Source organism: Rhinatrema bivittatum, chromosome 17 (assembly GCF_901001135.1).
Source record: "Rhinatrema bivittatum chromosome 17, aRhiBiv1.1, whole genome shotgun sequence".
Taxonomy (NCBI): Eukaryota; Metazoa; Chordata; class Amphibia; order Gymnophiona; family Rhinatrematidae; genus Rhinatrema; species Rhinatrema bivittatum.
This window is the reverse complement of record NC_042631.1, coordinates 3,346,022-3,358,027: the sequence shown is the minus strand read 5'-3', so window position 1 is coordinate 3,358,027 and position 12,006 is coordinate 3,346,022. Positions and strand designations below refer to the sequence as shown.

Genomic DNA, 12,006 nt, shown 5'->3' with positions numbered 1-12,006 from the left:
GCTGCTTAATAATTGAGTGCCTAGAGTGTTTTGGCTTCTCATTAGTTTTCAGTGTGTTACTTCCTCTCCCTTTTCTGGATCCTTTACCAGATGGGGAGATTTCAGGGGGAAGCCCTATTGGTGATGCCACTGAGGAAACAGCCCTTGCTATTCCAGAGAGAGATTTTACTGAAAATCAGCTTCTTCAACAGTGAGGATCTTGCACATAGTGTATCATTTGGGAGAAGAATCCAAATACTCTATTTTTACACATTGTACTTCTGTGGGAATTCACCAGCACTCTCGCCCCATGTAAAAATACCAAGGATGCTTTTGTCTGAATATTTTGGTCAGAGGATAACTGTTGGATACCATAATGCCTGCTTCTCCCCAAGTTGTCTGTATGGGCAGCTCCTTTTAATGTGTCTCTCTCATATCCTGGCTCACAAGCTGTTTTTTCTGCTGGAGGCGATCCTCTCCTCTATGGTTTGAACCAAAGAAAATATAACTCTTAAACTCTCTCCTCTCACCAGTGCATGGCTGGCTACTGCTTTGGGATCTTGGAAAACCTCTAAAGATCCTGTAACGAAGCCTTTTATTCACAACCAGAGGGTTGTAATCCTGTTTCTCCTTTTTCAGACTAAGAATTGTCTTTCTCTTATGCGAGAGAGCTCTGCATAGAACAGTATTGTGACTTGTGCAGTACACACACATTTTTAAAATAAAATAAATGATCTGCATGCAGCAAGTGCTCTCGTAGGGATTTAGCTTGTCACTCCTCCCATTCCAGGCCTTATGCCTGCAACATACCATGACCATTTCCATACTAAGGACATGCATTGTAGTGGGGAAGTAAGGGGCGGTCACTACGAGGGCTTTACAAAAGCCTTCAGCGTGTTAATGAAACTTCAGCACCTTGAAACTGTCCGCTGATGACAGAGCCACTTCCTAGACTGCTGCAGCACTTTGCTACAGCTCTGCCACAATGGCAGATCTGCAGGTGCCTCTTACCTTTAGCCCTATATGTGCCCTCTGGCAAATCAAATGTTTTTAAGCTTGCAATACCTAGGACCGTTCTGGTCCAATATATTCTCGAATCTTTTGTTTTCTCGACAGCAATCATAGCTGAGACCTTTGCTGCATAGACCACCATATGTCCCTCAGTTCTGAGAAACCCTTGGTTTGAGGTTTCTGAGCTCTGCATATCTTCCAGACTTTTCAAGGCTCCCTTAGACTTTTATTCTTACTAATTTGTGACCTTTGACAAAATTAATTTACCTATTCCATGCTATAATGTGCTACCTCCATCATTTCTCGACAACAGGAAGAGTCCTTACAATGGTGTCCACTCACAAACCTGAGTTTGCTCTTAGTATACATATCATTTTCTCTCTTCAGCATCCTTGCTGTTTGTAAGGATGGTTGCTTTTAAATGCTGCTGTAGCTTGATAACATTTTTCCTTCAGTCCTAGCCAAACAGGATAAAAAGTTACTGGCTGTCATCGGTGGCTGAGGGAGCTCATGCACTCCTTGGGTACCTGAAACAAACTGTATTTATGAACACACTTTTATCTCCTTGACCTAGTTCTTATTCTGAGTGCCATGTATACATTTTCTCTGATCTTTTTGCCTTAAATTTGTCTTATATCTGGATTACAATGGCAGAGGAATTTTATGTTTTAAGCATCCAGAGATGAGCAGGAGAGAGGATTCACATGGCAGTTTCTGGTACACATGATGGACCGAGTCCTGCTTAATAGCAAGAAAGACACAGCGGTGCCTATGCAGTAACTTTTGGCATTAGGTAACAGTAATTCCCCACATCCCTTCAGATTTTGTTCTCCTCCTATTACTTTTCTTCCCCATTTTCTCTCCCCTCCCATTCCCTTCTTTGCTGTCTCTTAAGAACATAAGAACATGCCATACTGGGTCAGACCAAGGGTCCATCAAGCCCAGCATCCTGTTTCCAACAGTGGCCAAACCAGGCCACAAGAACCTGGTAATTAACCAACCACTAAGTAGATCCCATGCTACTGATGCAATTAATAGCAGTGGCTATTTTCTAAGTCAACTTGATTAATAGCAGGTAATGGACTTCTCCTCCAAGAACTTATCCAATCCTTTTTTGAACCCAGCTACACTAACTGCACTAACCACATCCTCTGGCAACAAATTCCAGAGCTTAATTGTGTGTTGTGTGATAATTTTCTCTGATTTGTTTTAAATGTTCTACTTGCTGACTTCATGGAATGCCCCCTAGTCCTTCTATTATCCGAAAGAGTAAATATCAGATTCACATTTACCAGTTCTAGACCTCTCATGATCTTAAAGACCTCTATCACATCCTCCCCCTCAGCCGCCTCTTCTCCAAGCTGAACAGCCCTAACTCTTCAGCCTTTCCTCATAGGGGAGCTGTTCCATCCCCTTTATCATTTCAGTTGCTCTTCTCTGTACCTTCTCCATCACAACTATATCTTTTTTGAGATGTGGCGACCAGAATTGTACACAGTATTCAAGGTGCGGTCTCACCATGGAGCGTTACAGAGGCATTATGACATTTTCCGTTTTATTAACCATTCCCTTCCTAATAATTTCTAACATTGTATTTGCTTTTTTGACTGACATAGCACACTGAGCTGATGATTTCAATGTATTATCCACTGACGCCTAGATCTTTTTCCTGGGTGGTAACTCCTAATGTGGAACCTAACATTTTGTAACTACAACAAGGGTTATTTTTCCCTATATGCAACACCTTGCACTTGTCCACATTAAATTTTATCTGCCATTTGGATGCCCAATCTTCCAGTCTCACAAGGTCCTCCTGCAATTTATCACAATCCGCCCGTGATTTAACCACTTTGAATAAGTTTGAGTCATCTGCAAACTTGATCAACTCACTCATCGTATTCCTTTCCAGATCATTTATAAATATATTAAAAAGCACCAGTCCAAGTACAGATCCCTGAGGCACTTCACTGTTTACCCTTTTCTACTGAGAAAATTGACCATTTAATCCTACTCAATTTCCTGTCTTTTAACCCTTCCCTTTTCTGCACCTTTCCCTCCAGTTGTGTATATCATGTCAGCAGTAGGGAGTGTCAATTGTAGAATCCAGAGAAGCAGGGAACTGTCCCAGAGACCTTGAAGACTCCAGGTCAAACCCAAAGAGTTCCCAGGTATGTAGGTTATTTGGGTATAGTGAGTGTTTGCCTCTACCTCTGAGGGCCCTATGCATGAAAGCTAACAGCTCATACTAAGACTGTTTTTGTATGTGGAATAGCATGCTATGCACCTCTGTCCCAGCGCACACACTAAACTAGTCCCAGAAGACAACTGTGCCTTCATGCATATTAAGGAAGAAACATAGATGTTAAATTATCTACATGCTATTTAGCGATAAGGTGATATAGTGTGGAGTATATGTATTGGATTAACATGCATGTTAATAGTGTGCAAAAGCATTTGAATCTAATTAGCATGTGCAGTATAAAATTGCGGTGTACTGTATGTTGAAATTTTTGTAGTACTGCCAGGATCTTATCTCCTAGTTGTAACAAATTTCATATGCCTCGTTACATTGAGATTTGCCTGCGATTTTTTTTCTTTTCCTGTACCTGTTTTTCCTTTTTCTTGACATAGGTAACTTTCTGATGCCATAATTGGATATAAGCAATAGGCATGCAAGTCTTTTGTAGCTTAGATTAAAATTGGATGTAACATCTAGTTCCTTATGGGGGGTAGGTGTAATTATAGCGCATAAACTATTCTACTGCTTTCTCCTAAGGGATGTGTCTATGTGTTAGCATTGGATTTTTGAGTCTTCAGCCCTGATCATAGAAAAGTATGTTTTTTGGGATTACAGGCTACTGTACAAGCTATCAGTTCATTTGGGGCTGTTCTGAGCTTTAACCTCTGTGATTTCAGCTGAGATGTTCCTAAACCCTTCTATATAAACTCTCCCTTGGTTTCTATAGTGTACTTGGGTTAGGGAGTTAGGCTTCCCTTTTATACAGGGTTGTGCCCAGTTCAGGTAAAAATGTATAAAACATTTTTTCGTGTGTAATTGCCATATGCTTTCCATTGCTATTTTTTGCTGAAGATAACATGCAGGTAGTGGATACCGCTTCCTATTTAGTCTGTATTTTCTTTACCTTATTTTTGTTGTGTTTCACCTCACACCCGTTTCCATAGAGGGTGGTTTTAAGAGTATTTTTCTCAATGTAATAGGACTGTATAGGAGGAGAGATCAGAAATTGAGCTATACTATATTACTGACGTAAAAAGAAGCCACAGGAATAGAAGATCTACTTGACTAAAATTTTAAAAATCTATCTAAACCATTGCATACAGTATGGTCAGAGCTGCCATTAATACAGTAATGACGCAGTTCGAGAAGAGACACAGGCAATTCATGTTCTTGGCTGTGTCTGTACTGACGCAGCACGGTGGCAGCTGCTGCTTCCTTTCTAAACAGCTTCATTTTCTGGCCTTCCTTTGTAGAGCGCGCGCACACAACAAAAGGCTAATAGATGTTTAAAAAAAAAACTGACATAAAATTAGTACAAAGTAATGACGGGCTTATTAAGTGGTTAGTATGTTTCTCTGAGCTCAGCTTGCATGAAACTGCAAGTCTCATTACACTCAACTTTATTTCAATGTGCCTTCTATATGAAACTTTAGAGTTAAAAACTGAGAAAAAAATATTATTGTGGTGGGATTGCACCGATTTTAGACACACACACACGTCAAGCTTTCAGTCTTTCCATCTTTGAGTTGATCCCGTTCTAACAACTGATATGATGTCATGGTTAAGGCAAACAAAAATGAGAACTTCTTGGATGAAGTCTTTTATCGGTGAGTGACGGTCATCGGAGCCCAATGCATAAGGTTTATACAAGCTTCTACGACCCATACTACAGGGAATTTTAATGTTCTGCATGTTTTTGAAATTGAAGTATTTTAATTGTAAATCGCTTTGATGTATGAAAGACAGATTAATCAGAAATGTTAAATGAAACGAAATCTAAGTTTTTCTGCGGAGCGCCAGGATCATGGTTAAGCTCTCACTTTTTCAGAAAATAAAATTCCTAAGATCCTGCTTTCTGATTATCTTGATACCACCTTGCATAGCTTCACTAGGTAGTTTTAATCAGTAAGATTCCAAGTTTTCCTTTTGTCATCTGCTGTTGGGGCATGTAGGGGCATCAATCAATGTGTGTTGTTCGTAGAGCCATTTTATTCATATCATTAGTTTTTCAGCCATTGTCCCAGAACGTGAGAAATACCAGCAGCTACAATGAGTGCCCTGGTGTGAACGCATCATGTCTCTCACATATCCCTTTGATGTGTGCATTGCCTGGGGGAGGACTACAACTCCTCCAATGTGACCATTAGAGAAGACAATTCCTGCCAAGAACTGATGGAAACGCTCTTCATGAGAGACTGGACCTAACTCTATCTGCATCAAGATATCTAGGAGCTGCATGGACCATTGGCACTATATCAATATTTGGGAGGGCATCGAGCCACCCATAGGGATCAGTAATATGGGCCATCATCCAGCTACTTCCACCTAAAGAAAGCAAAAGGTTCCGCTTCTTTGGTTTCAACATCAAGGAACTCCAGTAATGAGAATTATAATGCTAAATTAATTGGACAGATGGGCCATCGTGTTTCTATGCTTCAAGCAAAGGCCAAGAAGCATATGCATCCATCTCCAGTGCACAGTGTCAGCACCAGAAACATTCTGGCTGCTGCCTTGAACCATCAAAGCATTCCCCTAGAGAGGATAGCTCAACCTTCCAGCAATCTCATCACAGCAGCCTCCAGTGGTTCAGATGCCAACCACTGATCTTCAAGCATCCTAAAAAAATGTGGCCTCTTCTACTTCCTCTGCCATATTAGCATGGCCAGTTTTCCAGGAGTCCTTGGAGCAAAAGATGGCAGGTATCTGTCTCTTTCAGTCTGAGTTCTAACCCCTTCTAGAAACTAAGAGAATCTGGTGGAGGGTCATACGCACTGTATACTGCATCACCAATGATGATTTCCAGTGTGTTGAGGGAGGAAACTTCTCCTGGGCACAGAAGTTCATTGGGGTCTAGACCCTAAAAGACAAGAGTTGTGTTCACTAAGGTCTTGTCCACACCACTAACTTGGTATTCTGGTTTTAACTTGGAGTATGCTTGGGGGGTATGGTTATGGATCGGGGGATTTCTCTGATCAGGAGGGGTCAACAGGCCGAGACTTCCTCTATAAGAAAGAAGAAGGGTATCTCCAGAAGACAAATATTGACTTTGAGCATGGTAGAGGCTGTTCCATTTGAGCTGCAGAAGGAGGAAGTCTAAGGCCAAAATGCTTGATGTCCTCCATGGATCATGTTTCGACAGGAAAATGTTCTCTCCAGGGATTCTACTGTAATGCGTCCTAGGCGTACAGTGTTGGCAATGGAAAATGTATTTGTGCGCATTTAAATGTGTGGTAGAGCTTTGAATCTCAAAGCGTTTAGCAGTCAAGTTTTTTTCTCTTCACAGTAGAAGCTAAGTTTTACATTGTCTTTCTTTTCTAAGTCTTGATGCTTTATTTCACCAGATTAGTAAAGCCCTCCCCTTTGTGCACCCCTTAGGGCAACCTGTAGTGCAAATGCCAGTTAATATCTTTGCAATTGAATATCTCTCCTTTGTTTAATATACTTCCTGTTATCCCTTTTTGCTCAATTGTTAAAAATCCTGCATTTTGAGCTTTTGTAAACCGTTGTGATGGCTTTACCGAATGACTGTATATAAAACTCATTAAATAAATATTAAAAAAAAAAAAATCATTCTAGTAAATGATTAACACTAGCGTGAAGTCTCTCAGATTGCGTGAAGCTCATTGTGGGCACGAGAAAAGATTAAGTTCACGCGCGTCACTATTGTTCTGATATCAGTTTCATTGAATTTCTTGTTCACATGACTTTTATTTGACTGACTGTTGTCATTTGGGTATATTTGCATATTGGATTTATTCTTTATAGTGCCCCATTTTCCAGTAATACAGAGTTTTGCTGGGGTGTTTTGCTTTTATGTTGGCTAAAAAAAAAAAGCCTCCATTCTTTGTTAAATACAATCAAAAAATGTAATTCAACCATACCAATAAAAAGAACTATATATCCAATCAAAAGATGACTTGGAGTGGAGGAGTAGCCTAGTGGTTAGAGCAGAGGACTGCAAGCCAGGGTTCAAATCCTGCTGCCTCTCCTTGTGACTTTGGGCAAGTCACATCACTCACCATTAGACAGGGAAATGCATACAGTACCGGAATGTAATCTGCTTTGAAATGTCGGAAAGGCAGAATAAAAATATTTATTAAAAAAAAAATGTCCAATACTTAAGAATGCTTACAAAAATGTTTAAAAATGATGAAACACCAATAAAATATTTCAAAACAGCAGACACATCAAATAGCCAATAACTAAAACTAATAAGGATTTTAAAAATCTCCCTTTTTCCTTAGCTGGTATCTTTAGATTTCCAGTCATTATGAGATTGCTGTAGATTGGAAGGGGGCGCATAAACTTTAACCTCTTTCTCAAACTCACACACACGTATGGGCACTCTTAGACACACAGGTGGCATGTCTCTCTCTCAAACTCACACACACGTATGGGCACTCTTAGACACACAGGGAGCATGTCTCTCTCTCAAACTCACACACACATATGGGCACTCTTAGACACACAGGTGGCATGTCTCTCTCTCAAACTCACACACACAGTATGGGCACTCTTAGACACACAGGTGGCATGTCTCTCTCTCAAACTCACACACACGTATGGGCACTCTTAGACACACAGGGAACATGTCTCTCTCTCAAACTCACACACACACGGGCACTCTTAGACACACAGGTGGCATGTCTGTCTCTCTCTCAAACTCACACACACACACATGGGCACTCTTAGACACACGGGTGGCATGTCTGTCTCTCTCTCAAACTCACACACATATGGGCACTCTTAGACACACGGGTGGCATGTCTCAAACTCACACACACATATGGGCACTCTTAGACATACGGGTGGCATGTCTGTCTCTCTCTCAAACTCACACACACACATGGGCACTCTTAGACACACAGGGAGCATGTCTCTCTCTCAAACTCACACACACACATGGGCACTCTTAGACACATGGGTGGCATGTCTCAAACGCACACACACATATGGGCACTCTTAGACATACGGGTGGCATGTCTGTCTCTCTCTCTCAAATTCACACACTCATATGGGCACTCTTAGACACACGGGTGGCATGTCTGTCTCTCTCAAACTCACACACACATATGGGCACTCTTAGACACACAGGGAGCATGTCTGTCTCTCAAACTCACACACACATATGGGCACTCTTAGACACACGGGTGGCATGTCTCTCTCTCAAACTCACACACACGTATGGGCATTCTTAGACACACAGGGAGCATGTCTCTCTCTCAAATTCACACACACATATGGGCACTCTTAGACACACGGGTGGCATGTCTGTCTCTCTCAAACTCACACACACATATGGGCACTCTTAGACACACAGGGAGCATGTCTGTCTCTCAAACTCACACACACATATGGGCACTCTTAGACACACGGGTGGCATGTCTCTCTCTCAAATTCACACACACATATGGGCACTCTTAGACACACGGGTGGCATGTCTGTCTCTCTCAAACTCACACACACACATGGGCACTCTTAGACACAAGGGTGGCATGTCTGTCTCTCTCTCTCAAATTCACACACTCATATGGGCACTCTTAGACACACGGGTGGCATGTCTGTCTCTCTCAAATTCACACACTCATATGGGCACTCTTAGACATACGGGTGGCATGTCTGTCTCTCTCAAACTCGCACACACATGGGCACTCTTAGACATACGGGTGGCATGTCTGTCTCTCTCAAACTCGCACACACATATGGGCACTCTTAGACACTACGGGTGGCATGTCTGTCTCTCTCTCTCAAATTCACACACTCATATGGGCACTCTTAGACACACGGGTGGCATGTCTGTCTCTCTCAAACTCACACACACACATGGGCACTCTTAGACACAAGGGTGGCATGTCTGTCTCTCTCTCTCAAATTCACACACTCATATGGGCACTCTTAGACATACGGGTGGTATGTCTGTCTCTCACACACATGGGCACTCTTAGACACACAGGTGCATGTGTGCACACTCTTTTCTTTGGCCCCACACGGTCTCTTGTGTTCCACCAACAGCTGAGGACTTAGAAACTCTGGTCATGGATGCAATGTACTCAGTGCTAATAATGCCCCTGCTATGAAACACTTTATAGTTATTTCGTATTATCTAAATCCTGAAGGCATACCTAACTGTCTGATTTTCAGGATATTCATTATCTATATGCATTAGATATATTGCAATCCTTTGGCGATCCAGCATTTACAAGTCGCCCACTATCCAGAAAATCAGTTTGGTTAGCTGCGCCTCCAGACTGGGTTGAGAAACACTGATATTAAGTCATTGCTTTTTATTAAAATGATTAATGACGCTAATTTGGGGATATTGTCACCAGCGGTGTATGATACAAGCAGGCATGGAAGAGTAACTTTTTCCTTCCTGCCTACAACCTGGAAACTGACCATTGTAAGAACACAAGTGCCACGCTAGGCTGGAGCAAAGGTCATCAAGCCCAGCATTCTGTCTCTGACAATGGGCCAGTCTGGGTTTCCAGGAAGCAGGCCTGGCGGAAGCACTGCCCTAGGGTGGCGACCATTAGCGGGCGGGAGCAGAGGCAATGAATCTCACCGCTCGTGAGAGGTAGGAGCTGGGGCTGCGACCTGGGGGGCAGTGCAAGGCAGAGAAGGTATCGAGGGCGGCCCTGCTAGGGAGCATCTGGCAGATCCTAAAGTGTAGATCCTTTTCTTGTTGCTCACTTTCAGGGATAAGTGATTTTCCTGAAGTCTACCTGGCTAATGATGTGTTTGGACCTTTCTTCCAGGATCTTGTCCAAGCCCTTTTTAAACTCCGCTAGATGTTTTCTCTGCATATTTGGCAACAAATTCCATAGCATAATTGTGTTGAGTAAGAAATTACTTTTTCTAATTTCTTATACTGCTACCCAGCAGTACAAGGACTACGGGTCACTCCGTGAAACGGAAAAAGTAAATAACGTTCCAGATGTATCCTTTCCAGCCCACTGTCATCTCCAGGCTGAAGAGTCCTAACCTGTTCATCAGGGGGCCCATTTGATCCCCTTTGGTTTTTGCCCTTCTGTTATATCTCCTTTGAGATGAGGGGACCAGAACTGAAGTGTGACCGCATCGCGTATTGACACACAGGCGTTGTTTTCTCTGTTTTCTTCCTTCCTCTCTGAATAATTCTTGAGTAACACGGGAGGGTTTGGACAGCATTATCTCATGGGGTTTGTTTTGTGCAAAAAACAGTGAATATGAAAATTAAATGCTGAAAAATAATTTAGCAAACCATATGAACATGTCAGCTGTTTTGTGATCCTTCATGCTATTAATGGGCAAAGTGTGTATGAGGAGTGACTGCGGTCTGAACCCACTTGCGCCTCCTAGATGAAGCCCGTATGGTGACTGGAATGGTCTTACTGCTTCCCGATGTTGGCATTAATATGTAAACTTTTAATCTGCAATAAATGCTTCAGGCTGCATTCCCTTTGGATACGTGGAGCCTTCAGCCCTCTGGTTCACAAGATATCTCGGACCTGCTTTAACTACCAGTTAAAGGACTCTGTGTGAATCATAAGTGCAGGGCAAACAAATGCTTGAAATCAGGAAACTGTGCCCTGCTCCTCTTACCGTTTGGGTTGTGGATCCGGTCGGGGGAGGGACTGAGAATCGGAGTGGAGGGATTGGAAGGGGGGTGCAAATAAGCCTGCCTGCCTGCCTGGGATGCTAAAATGCCTACTTAAGCTCTGGTGCTCTGTTAATGAGGTTAAAGCAGTAATGCTAGTCTGTTAGGTAATTGTTGGAATTGTATACAGAGATTATGAAGTTCTTTATTTGTCAATGATAGTTTCTGGAAGCTTTTACTGAACCTCCCCAGCAGTTGGGAGAGTGCTGTGCTGGCCCTGCTCAGAAGCCCATTTATGCACTGCATGTGTGTGCTCAATAGTTTGACCTCTTGGAAGGGAAATAGTTAATAAAATGAGCATATGGGGAAGGTAACTTCCAGCAGTCTGTGGAGGGTTGAAGTCTTGCATCCAGAAAGCACATTCTGAATCCAGCCCACATTGTTAAAGTGGACTTATGTAGAAGTACAGTGAGAAAATGAGTAGGTTTGGGTGGAATGCAGTGCAGCATATGAAAATAAAAAATGCCATGTAAATATACGCGACCCCTCCACTGAGCGCCTATTTCTAGCGCACATCCCCCAGGAAGTCTTCAAAAGTCCGTTTTATGCAAAAAACCCCCGATGTTTTATGCGTGGAAAGGCTTTGGGGAAAGTCAGGCCCTTCCCTGGATCAGACGTGCGTGGGAGGGAATCCTACTCGCAGGAGCTGGGATTGCGGGAGGCGCTGAGGAGGAGGGAGATTCTTGGCTACTTGGAGCTGGACCCCAGTCCTGCTTCTGATTGTGGTGGAAACTGCTGGGGGAAAAGAGGTAAGAATCTGGTGCAGTAAAGAAATCCGAGAATGTGTGAGAGAGCAATCCTGTAAGCGTTTATATCAGCAGTGTGTGACATGATTTGCTTTGCTGTCCATATTAATCATTTGACTTGCAGAAAGAAAATTCTCCCAAAATCCAAAAGGTGGGATTTGAAGAAATCTAGGCAGTACCTACCAGTAAACATTGCTCCTTTGCCCATGAACTGTGAAGCCTCCTGGTTTTTATGTAAATTAAAGGAGCTGCTTATAGTTGTAATTCATTTATAACTAATGCATTTCATTAAGTCTTTCAGAATATTACAAGAGAGTGAATACAAAACTGCAAGTGGAGGATAATGCACAAAATAAACTCTTATTCTAGATGTGCAAGCTTTTAAAATGTTTTTA

The 12,006-nt window shown here is 42.4% G+C and overlaps 1 protein-coding gene across 1 annotated transcript in view; it reads left to right on the top strand.

Annotated features, from left to right (window-relative positions):
• The window catches only part of HSD17B12 (hydroxysteroid 17-beta dehydrogenase 12), a 120,796-nt gene that overhangs the window by 91,162 nt on the left and 17,628 nt on the right, over nt 1–12,006 (top strand). The gene's annotated exons all lie outside the window — the stretch shown is intronic.